The 12,153-nt window shown below is 36.3% G+C and overlaps 1 long non-coding RNA gene across 1 annotated transcript; it reads right to left on the bottom strand.

The window, feature by feature from the left end:
• Nucleotides 1-390: 390 nt before the first annotated feature.
• On the bottom strand, nt 391-852 carry LOC309705092. Its single transcript, XR_014276501.1, has 2 exons — nt 767-852; nt 391-685 (listed from the first exon to the last, which is right to left on the bottom strand). It is a non-coding gene; the product is annotated as an uncharacterized lncRNA (long non-coding RNA).
• Between the last annotated feature and the right edge of the window lie 11,301 nt (nt 853-12,153).

Below are 12,153 nucleotides of genomic sequence, written 5' to 3' on the forward strand. Positions count from 1 at the left end.
AAGAGTGGAATGGAGCGCTGGCACACACACACACACACACACACACACACACACACACACACACACACACACACACACACACACACTGTGCCCCCAATTGCTGTAAGGATTTGTGAAAGAAAGTATAAAGCATCATTAAGATTAGCATTCACCCCTCTGAAAAGGGTGAAGGGGAAAAATATCATTGGATGTGACCAAACTAAACCCTTTATGTGCAACTCATGATTAAGATTTTTTTCCTATTCAAGCACTGAGGGGTTCTTTTTCAACTCTACTGATGTTTCTTTTCTGTGAGTCTCTGGAAAAGTAATGTTGAAAGTTGAAAGCAGTGTTTGACTTTCATGGGTTTTTGTACAGCGTTACTTCCTTTTGTGTCACTGTGACTCTCGAGCACAATAATAAACGGCAGAATCCTCAGTCGTCAAGCTGTTCATCTGCAGATACAGCTGCTTTCTGCTGTTGTCTCTGGAGATGGTGAACCGGCCTCTGACTGACTCAGAGTAGTAGATGTAGCTACTGTCACCACTGATAATAGCAACCCATTCCAGTCCTTTTCCAGCAGCCTGTCTGATCCAAGCTTTCCAGTAATTGCCACTAAACCCTGAGTATGTGCAGGTCAGTCTGTGGGAGTCTCCAGGCCTTTTAACCACTGATTCAGACTCAGTCAGTGTTTGACCTTCAGTGCCTACAAACAAACAGCTCATTAGATACAATGATGCAGACATTTTATGTGTTTCATTAGTAAAATTATATCTATAATCCTTACCAGCCCAGTTCAATAAAAGAATGAGAAAAGTGAACCAAATATGAGGTCTGATCATGATGAAAACCAATTTTTCTCTGCTCAGTCTACAGTGGGTACATCAGTGATTTACTCTCTTTTTTAAACTCTCTAACATTTATAGATAACCTAGAACAGTTTTGCATCAGCTCCTCCCTCAAAAACATAACCACACTGTAGCTTGTATTTCTGATCATTTTATTACATTATTATTCGATATGTATTTACTTATTAAGCAGATGTTTTCAAGTAAGACTTTCCTTTATAATTCCACAATCTATTTTTTTTTTAATCTTTGATCACAAAATCATACTTGATACTCCTTTCAAAAAGCATTTGTTTTTGGGAGCCAGGAAATCAGGAATTCAAAACTACAATATACATGTGTGTCTGTTTGTTTAATGTTTTCTAAATGCTGATCTATTGGCACCTTTAGGTTTTGGCATCGGAATTTCTGTGTTTATGATTTTACTGTAAAGTATGAACAAAGTAAATAAAAATGAGTTCTGTTTAACAGTAAGTATAAATCTTTCTATTAGTCTGTTTCCAAACATCTGTCAAAGACACGGAGCTGCAGGAGATTTATGCAAATAGCTTTTTTTCAAGTTTTTTTTTTCAAGAGGATCATTTCTGTCATATGTAAACATCTTATATAAATATTCTGTTACATATCTATAAAAGGATATTTAAGTTTTCACCAGTGCAACTTAACATCTGTTTCATTTATCAGCTTAATATTACAAAACAAAAAGTAGATTTTACTCCAGCAGGCAAACTCCTCTTTTATTCTTGTTTTAAAACATTGGGCATAATTTAAACATATAATGAGTGATTTCAGTTTTGTTCTGTGACATTTTATTGAGGATCAGCTTTAAGATTCATCTTAGGAAAGATGTTCTCGTCTTGGAGCGCCTCCTCTGGTGATCTGAAGAAACAGCTGTTTGGCCAATAAAGGGTATTTGTTCAGGTCTCCTAATGGTTTATGATACTCTGACTCTCTGGTACAATAATTCACCGCATTGTCTTTAAACTGCATATTCTGTCCATGCTTTCAGTGTTTCAGTGAGACTCACAGAATATGTTGATGTTAAAGGCCATTGGGTCAAAGCTTCTCTCTCTTGCAGCCAACAGTACATGTATACTAAGTCTTTGTATTTTTTTGGCAGGAAGTTAATTTTGCATGTGGAGGGATGTATAAAAAAAGAAGAATGTAATATATTCATAATACATTTTTAACAGAAATATACAAGGGAAATTTAAACATTTAAATTAAAAATAAGACAACAGAATACTTGATGTTCAAAGTTGTTGAGGAAGTTGTTTCATTGTTTCTTTAAATGTGCTGTTGATCCTGTGAATGACAGAAAGAAAATTCTGAATTGGCTTGATGTGAGTTCTTGTACATTGTTTCTTCCTCTTCCCAGAGCTATAGCTATGTTTTAACTAATTTAACTAATTTAACTAACTGCTAATCCAAGCAATCCACTCCAGTCCTTTTCCAGCAGTGAAGGTCTAATGTTTGGAAATGAAATACTTTGTGCTTACCAACCCAGTAAACTGACAGCATAAGAAAAATAGTCATCAACTCAGATGGTTCATTGCATGAGCCATTTGTCTCTTCTCTTAAATATACATTTTTTAACTTTTAGAACTGTTAGTGGTGTCTTGCACAGTAATACACAGCAGTGTCTTCTGCATGTTCTGGCTATTTAGAGCAGGGGTCTCCTACTTGCCCGTATATTTACATGAAAAAATATAATTGGTCCCTTGATGTTACTTTTTTTTGTTAGGGAGGATTCATTTGTTGTTGAGTACTATGTTAGAATAAGTTCTTTAAAAAGCAAAAAAAAATTTAATATGAAGGCAATATGAGCAGAGAGTACAAACATGTTGAGGGATTGGCTGTATTAGTTCAGTGAGAGAGTTATTTGTAAAGAAAATAACTTTCACAAGCAGTCAAAAACTAATGTGTACACTTATGTCTGCATTTTTATTTTATTAAATACAAACAAAATCATAGTAGAAGTGCTGCCACGTGTCTTGAGTGAGAAAAAAAAATGCCTTCACATTTGCAGTTTGTACGGTGGCCCTGAGAGGCCAAACGGACTGCAACTTAAGAAAATACCAGCAATAAGAAAAACGTTGCAAAAGCACACAAAACACAACGGAAATAGGAAAAAAACAAAAACAAAATAGGAAAGATGACAACGGAAATAGGAAAAAACAGATTTCCAAAAGCACAAGGGAAGTGTTTCTGGGGAGACAATAACCCGACAGACCAGTTGCATGAACCAAAATATGCTAATAATAGCGCCGGGAGACATTTAAAAGAAGTGGAGGATCTATCAGTTTTGTGAGGAAAGAAAAGATGCGAGGTAAGTGTGTTAACCTAACTATTAGCCTAAAACTCCGTCATCAGTATTATATGAATCATGATAAAACACACCTACCATTTGTTATTGTCTCCCCAGAAACACCTTGTGTTTTTTCTTATTTTTGTTTTCGTTTTTCCTATTTCCGTTGTCATCTTTCTATTTCCGTTGTGTTTTGTGTGCTTCTGCAGCGTTTTTTCTCATTGCTGGTGTTTTCTTAAGTTGCAGTCCGTCTGGCCTCTCAGGGCCATCGCAGTTTTGTCTTGTTACACAATATTTAAAATAAAATTTAAAAAACACGACATTTTCAGAAATATTTCAGGGTATTTTCTTGTTTGTTTGTTTGTTTGCTTTTTTGTATTACTTGAACACTAAAGTGGCCCCTCAATGAGATGACAGTCCCAGCAGTGGCCCACAGCTCATTTAAGTTTGAGACCCGTGGTTTAGAGTAACTAAGTAACTAAAACTGTGTTCTTTAGGGAATTTTCATAGAATGTGCTGTATCCATGATGTGCACTTCCAGTCCACTTCAGATCTTTACCCACAGGCTTGCTGATCCAATGAACTGTCCAGTTGCTCACAAAATAGGAGACTTTATGAGGGGATGGTCAGTGTCAACTGCTGACGATCCACATCTGTGGACAAAAAATGCTGAATACTCTATGACTGTTTTAACCGTCATAGAGTATGGTTCTGCAGCTGAAAGTGAACCGATGGGAGCTTCCTCTGTTGAAATGAACAGCACTTTCAAGCCAGCACAGCACTAACATCACTGTGAGTGGGTGAGGAAATTTGCTTTGGAAACAGATTGGCAATGACAAATTATAAAAGGGATATGAATTCTCATGTCACTAATAATTACAAAATGGCAGTTGTGTACAATACACATAAATATATAATTCACAAGCTCAGAGATTCTTTGACCCCTTTTATTTGATTTATAAAGCATAGAGCAAAGCAAATGAAACCATTTATACTTACCCACCAAGGAACAAAATATTTCAGGTTAACTTCCTGTTGAAAGAGTTTAGGAGTTTCATTGTTTCTCTCGGTGTGTTGATTTTTAATAATTTATACAGGTGAACTGCAGAAAAAAAATATTATTACTTTTTATGTGCAGAGTTTTTGTACTTCATTCCTTCCTCTTCTGTCACTGTGGCTCTTGAGCACAGTAATAAACAGCTGAATCCTCAATCATCAAACTGTTCATCTGCAGATACAGCTGCTTTCTGCTGTTGTCTCTGGAGATGGTAAACCGGCCCTGGAATGACTGAGAGTAAGAGATCAGTCTACCATCATAGTAGATCCAAGCAACCCACTCCACTCCTTTTCCAGCAGCCTGTCTGATCCAAGTAGTAGCATAATTACTGTTAATCCCTAAGTATGTACAGGTCAGTCTGTGGGATTCTCCAGGCCTTTTAATCACTGGCTCAGACCAGAGTTTGACCTTTAGTACCCACAGAAAAAATGCATAATTAGCTGTATTTCAAATATGTAATTTGTGTTATAATCAGCGTTTGCAAAATCAATGTTCTATTCTTACCAGCCCACTAAACTGAGAATATAAAAAAAAAAATCATAAACCCACCATAGTTCATTGTAAAAGTCATGTCTCTACCCAGCGGTGGCACAGTGATTTGATTAGTAAACCAATCATGTAGTTCCTGTGTTATATTTGGCAACACATATGTAAATATCAGAATTTATGTAAACTCCTCTGCAAAAAGAACCACACTTCATCTCATACAAACTTCTGCACAACACATATTAAATTATTCAAGTAAATCTTATAAATGCACAAACTGTTTTATGATTTATTACTTAATAAATAATAATTTGTTCTCAAAATATAGTCACCAATTCTAAAACATGTAATTAGAACCATATGAAATGGTCATTTTATTTTGTTTAACTTCATTGCTGAATGATGTTGCAGAGAAACAGAAAAAAAACAAGCTCCTTTGAGCGCATGTAATGCTAATTTGTGGGCATGAAACACTTGACCGATAACCGTGATCCTTCCCAGACCCTTGCAGTTGGTTGACAATAAAATCTATCCCGGCGTCCAGGTCGTACTTACGTCTGTAAAGCAGCTGGGCTCTCAATAATAATAATTGCTATATAACTTTTGCACTGTCCACTTCCTGCTGTGACAAAACAAATTTCCCACGTGTGGGACTAATAAAGGTTATCTTATCTTATCTTATCTTATCTTATCTTATCTTATCTTATCTTATCTTATCTTATCTTATCTTAATATCCTGTTTAATGCTGGGCGCAGTGTTGAGCTTTTGTTACCTAGTGGCTACACAAGCCAGCAAGTACCAACGACCTTATTTGGTGTGTGATCGTAACAGGTAAATGAACATTTTTTTTAAATCATTTGAATATATATGAGTGCTTGTGTATAAATACACAAACAATACACATATGCTTTTAATTGTGTAATTTAAGTGATCTAGTAGCTCTGCTTTGGAAGTTCAGTTAACGCTAAAAATGTGTTTTGGAGTTTGTACATGCTTTGTCTCAAGGGGCCACCGCATATATTTATATATAAACATATATAAATAAATCCACTTTTTTTTACATTAGTAATTCCTTTTATGCATAAGTTTATATTATTGTTAATAATAAATTAATTAAAGCAACAAAACAACCTGAAGAGCCGGTTCGGAGCCGAAACTCTTTCTAGTGAGCTGAGCCGAAAGAACAGGTTCTCTAAAAAGAGCCGGAAATCCCATCAATAATCAGCTGATCATTAATCAGTTTCATGATTGAAGTAGCAGCAGGAGAGGGAGGGAGAGAGAAGAGGCAGTCGCTCCATATATCGGTTGTTAAGCTTGATGCTGGAATGCTTTACAAACATTCAGAGATGAACTTACACACTTGCTTTACTTCTCTCTGGGATCACTTTATCGGAGATGTAATGTCAGTTTGGTAGCGAGGCTCCAAATACTCAACCAGACCGCCGAAAGGTCTCGCAGGCCACAGCCGCTCTATCACGTGATGCACACTGCTCCGACGTGCTACGGTTATGACCCGAGTTATGCCATGTCGCAAGTTTTGTGAGGTGCTTTTTTGATGTTTAATGGATCGGATTACATTTTTTATTTCTCTCCGATATCCGATCCAGTAATTTAGGTCTGACCGATACCGATACGTAATATCGGATCGGTCAATCTCTAGTATTTACTATTAAGATATACTGTTTTATCAAACAGTCTGAGCTTGTTAATATAAAAGTAAATATTTCACAATAATTCTAACAATGTTTTGAGATTTTAAAGTTACAAGTATGGTATGTTTTGGGTGATTAATATATAGTTGTATAATGTAAATTCAAATGAAAAAAGCAGGAAAGATTGTCATTCATACAGAATGATTATGTAAATTATAAGGTGATTAATTGTAAATAATGTTACAGATTTTTCCTGTTGTTTTCAAAGACAATGTGCCTTATTACTTTAACTTAATGTAGTTTCAACATATTAGCAGTGTAAAAATAAAAGCAATTTACCGTTTGTCAATTTACAGAAATTTAACATACATATTACAATCATTTACTCTTTTTGATTTAATGGTATTTTACCGTTGCCATTTCGCAGTTATTTACTGTGATTTTTACGTACATTTCTTACAGTGTACAGTTACAGAGGCTGGCTGTGTAAACCGATCAAACTTTTCCACACCTGTGGAGGAAAAGAAGTTTAAGTTTATCGTAGTATGCTGTGGTCATTACATCAGAGTCCCTGCCTTAGTGAGGCTCACAGCATCCAGCAGCCAATGCCTCCAGCCAAACTTCCTTCTGAAGGGGATCTGAAGGAATAAATTGCTGTATCATTAGACTGTAAAAACATTTTTTCAGAATAATAAAAAATACGAATATTAAAGCATAATAATGAAAAAGTTCTGACAGATTATGAAAGGATAGGGTCTTTGCTTTGTGTCTCTTGAGGACAATAATGAACAGTAGAAGCGTTTGATGTCAAGATGCTCATCTGCAGATACAGCTGCTTTCTTCAGTTTTCTCTGGAGATGGTAAACTGGTGCTGAACTGCTGTGAGCATAATTTGTTGCTACGACTACCTCGATCAAGAATAGTGACTCCTTAATGCCACTTCCCCACTTTTTTTTTTTTAAGTATAAACACCCTTTAATTCATCAGTGGTCTTAGAGCTCCTCCTCTGGTGGCTTCATGTTACAACTGTTCAGCCACTGAGGGGTTTTTGTTCAGCTCTACTAATGTTTTGTGCTACTTTGACTCTCTGGCACAGTAATACACAGCAGTGTCTTCAGGCTGCATATTCTGTCCATTTAGAGTCACTGTCTTGCTTGACGTGGCTAAGTCAATGCTGAACTTATTTTTCAGTGAGTCTTTATAGTGAGAGTCCCCAGTGTATTTCATCCCAATCCACTCCAGTAGTTTCCCTGCAGGCTGTCTGATCCAAGCTGTGTAGTAACCAAGAGAATAAGAGACCTGACAGGTGATGGTCAGACGCTGACCTGGCTGCACAATCACAGAGGGTGGCTGTGTCAGCTGTTCACACTTCACACCTGTGGAGAAAACATGTTTTATGTAGTAAAAGTAAGAATCACTGTGCTGTGATCATAGTGCTTCTGTTCAGTGAGACTCACAGGATCCAGCAGCCAGCAGCAGCAGCAGAGCTACAGAGAACATGTTGGTACTAAAGATGCTCTGATGGGAGTTTCTCATCTTCTTCTGTGACTGACAGCATGATATCAGACTTTATATCAGCCTGTGAGGAAGTTTGATTTGCATACAGATGGATGCTGACAGATTATAAGAGAAAACAGATCACACTGTAGCATTAAGTATAAGTAGTAAGAACAAGTTTAGTACAATTAAAAGGAAATATTAATTAAAAACAAATATAGTTTTGGATTTTTTTTTAAACAAAAAATCCTTAAACTCTCAATTCAGACACGGCAGATAACAATATTTACATTTAAAAGTCCACCAAAAACTTTACAACACAAATGCTTCACAAAATCCACAAATGTTGTTTTTCCGAGTGTGAGGATTGAGTTAAATGTATTTTCTGTAATTTGAGCAGCAATCTAGCAGTGTTTGCCTTTGAGTCTGATCAGTTTTTGTACAGAGTTTCTTCCTCTTGTGTCACTGTGACTCTCGAGCACAATAATAAACAGCAGAATCCTCACTCGTCAAGCTGTTCATCTGCAGATACACCTGCCTTCTGCTGTTGTCTCTGGAGATTGTAAACTAGCCTCTGAATGACTGAGAGTAGTAGGTGCTACTGCCAGTATTGATCAAAGCAACCCATTCCAGTCCTTTTCCAGCAGCTTGTCTGATCCAAGCGTTCCAGTAATCCCTACTGAACCCTGAGTACGTACAGGTCAGTCTGTGGGAGTCTCCAGGCCTTTTAATCACTGATTCAGACTCAGTCAGTGTTTGACCTTCAGTACCTACAAACAAACAGCTCATTAGATACAATGATGCAGACATTTTATTTGTCTTTTCATCAGTGAAAGTAAACCTATAATCCTTACCCGCCCAGTTCATTAAAAGAATCAGAAAAGTGAACCAAATATGAACTCTGAACATTATGAAAGCCATTTATCTCTGATCAGTCTACAGTGGGTACATCAATGATTTACTCTCCGTCTTCAACTCTCTAACACTTAAGTAAAGGTAAACTAGAACAGTTTTGCATCAGCTCCTCCCTCAAATACAGAACTTGGGTTAGAGTAAGCCACCACAGAAAGCAGCATCTGGTCCTGCGGCATCTCTGCACTGGTCCAGTCAACCCGCTGTCTGCATCGTAAACACCTTCTTTAATCTTCGATAAGCCAGGGCCGAGCTAGCTCAGATCAGCAAGAACCCTGTTATCATGGTTTCGAATAGGTATAAATCTTCTATGTCCTCAATTGACAGTCCCGCCAGGCACATTACACACCACTGCTGCATTATGTATCCGGCAGGAAACGTCCTTCCAGGACAATCGTGCTCTCCTGAACCCAGACTTCCCAGACTTAATCATAAACACAGTTTCTGTGTTTGTGATTAATGTTCATTTAAAAATAAAGTATGAACAAAGTAAATAAAAATGAATTCTGTTTAGCATACACATAAATCTTTCTAATAGTCTGTTTCCAAAGAGATTTATGCAAATAGCATTTTGGCTGAGTTTTTGAAACAAATTTCTTGAAAGAGGATGGTTTTCTACCATAGGTAAATGTTCAGTTAAATATTTATGAAAGGATAGTGAGGTTTCTGCTAGATGCCACTTAACATCTGTTTCATTTATCAAGCTTAATATTACAAAAAAAGATTTTACTCCAGTAGGCAAACTGTTGGAGTCATCTCTGGAGATGATGGACCTACCCTGGATGAACTGGGACTAACAGATATCAGCAGTGCCAGTGTGTATCAGTTCATATTGTAGCTGCTGAATCCAGAGCATGTACAGGTTCATTCTGGATGTTCTCCAGGCCATTGCCCCAGGCCAGCAATTGTGTTCAGGTAAAACAGTCTTATTCCCTATAGTTACGCAATTTTTTTTTTAAAATTCTTTTATGTTTTTCTTTTATGATAAAATCCTACTTGATACTCATTTAGAAAAGTACATTATTTTGAAGAATTTGTTTTTGGAAACCAGAAAGTCAGAAACTGAAAACTCCGACATACTTTCTTTCATGTGTGTCTGTTTGTTTGTCTAAATGCTGATCTATTCCTACTTTAGGGTTTTGCCAAGTTTTTGTAAAGCATCAGAGTTTCTGTGTTTATGATTATGGTTCATTTGACCATGAGGACGAACAAAGTACATCAAAATAAAATCTGCTTAACATACAAGTATAAATTAAACTTTCCATTTTTTGTTCTTTATATCAGTCGGTCAATTACATTTAACTGCAGGTAATTTGTGTAAATATCATTTTAATGTACTGAGTTTCTTCCTCTTGTGTCACTGTGACTCTCGAGCACAATAATAAACAGCTGAATCCTCAGTTGTCAAGCTGCTCATCTGCAGATACACCTGCTTTCTGCTGTTGTCTCTGGTGTAAACCGGCCTCTGACTGACTGAGAGTAGTGGGTGCTACTTCCAGTATCGTAGATCCAAGCAATCCAGTCCAGTCCTTTTCCAGCAGCCTGTCTGATCCAATTAGCATAAATATCACTACTGAACCCTGAGTATGTACAGGTCAGTCTGTGGGAGTCTCCAGGCCTTTTAACCACTGGTTCAGACTCTGTCAGTGTTTGACCCTCAGTATCTACAGAAGTGTTAACAACTCGTTAGTTATCACATTTCTTCATATCATTTAATTTGTTCAGCAAAATGTATGTTCTTATATGTCCTTACCAGCCAAGAAACAAAACAGAATCAGGAAAATAACTAAATGAACAGGTTTGGTCATTGTTAAAGTCAGTTGTCTTTGCCCAGTCTGCTGTGTCTATATGAGGTTGGATCCCTGACTTAGGCTTGAACGCATATAAAGTTAGTTAATACAGGAGTTTTGCATTGACTCCTCCTCCTCAGCAAAAAATATTGCTCTTTGACAAAGTAAAAAACTAAAAAATGATAATAAACATTTTGCCAATTTTTGATTATTTTTTAATATATTGTTTGCAATTTTTAAGCAAATTAGAATTTTCAAATATTAAAACTGACCACTTTTTCAAGACAATCATTTGCACATTATTTTCAGAACTTTATGTCTTATACTACTAGTAGTGCTGGCCGCTGGGCTCTTTATGTACTCTTTTTGGCACAGATTTCCTTTATTATTCTTTATTTCTATTGTACACACAAATGTGCAGTATTTGACAACACCACAGGTGTAAGTGTGCCTCCTTAGTGCCTGTGATCTCAGCACAGTGACACAAAGCAACTTTAGAAAATGTTTTATATACTCAAGTATGTTTCATTGTCTCAGTGTATTAATCACTTAAAACAGCACAAGTTTCTATAAACTTACAATATATTAGAATATATTATATATTAGAAGAAAAATATTTTGTACATTAATCTTAAAAAACAATGAAAAACAGATGAAGGTACATGGGATTCTATATTGTCGAACAATGGATTATACATTAGGGAAGCCAGGGGGAAATTTATTCAATACAAAATTCTTAACAGATACTATTATACTCCTTCAAGGCTGTATAGAATGGGGATTGGTAGAGATGACTTGTGTTGGAAATGCCAACAAGCCAAAGGTACTCTGATACATGCCCTCTGGGAATGCCCACTGGTTTTTCCAGTTTGGAACACTGTACTGAATTATTTGCAGGGGTGGACACTTAGTAACCTACCCAGATCACCTAAATTATGTTTACTAGGAGACAAAGGAGAGGTGCCGCAATTAAGTAAACACCAGTTTAGAGTGTTAAGTACTGCATTGGTAAGATGTGCCCGTGTCATTTTGGAACACTGGAAGGACTCCCATATTCCAACGCTTAAAATGTGGAAAGACAGAATGATTGGGAATGTTGCATGCGAAAAGATGCTGGGAAAAATACATCATGTGACGGAAGCTGCGCTGGAACAGTGGGACAATTTTTGCACCTACATGTCTACCTGACTTGGACATTTGAGCTTAATACAACATATGTTAAAACCTCACTTGTTTTGTTTTGTTTCGTTGTGGTTTTTTTATTTATTTTATTTTATTTTTAGTTATTTATTTTGTTTGTTTGTTTTTGTTTGTTTGCTTCTTGCTTTTGGTTGTTGCATCTCTGTATTTGCCCCTATAAAATGCAAAATCTAATAAATACTTGAATTATAAAAAAAACCAATGAAAAACAAAAAAACAATTTGACTTTTGGTAGGTTATAGCACTTTTTCTTACTGTCCAAAAACACTATCACAACAAAAGCTTTAGTCACTTATTTAATTAATCTTCAGAGTCTTTTTCTTCACATTTTTTGTTTACACACAGAACAATTTGAGAAAAAGAACAGACATTCACTTTTTTGTGCTTAAATTTGATATCACTTTGATTTTAAATAATGTTTAA

The sequence above is a fragment of the Aulonocara stuartgranti genome (assembly GCF_965226115.1).
Source record: "Aulonocara stuartgranti genome assembly, chromosome: 4".
In the NCBI taxonomy this organism is placed as follows: domain Eukaryota; kingdom Metazoa; phylum Chordata; class Actinopteri; order Cichliformes; family Cichlidae; genus Aulonocara; species Aulonocara stuartgranti.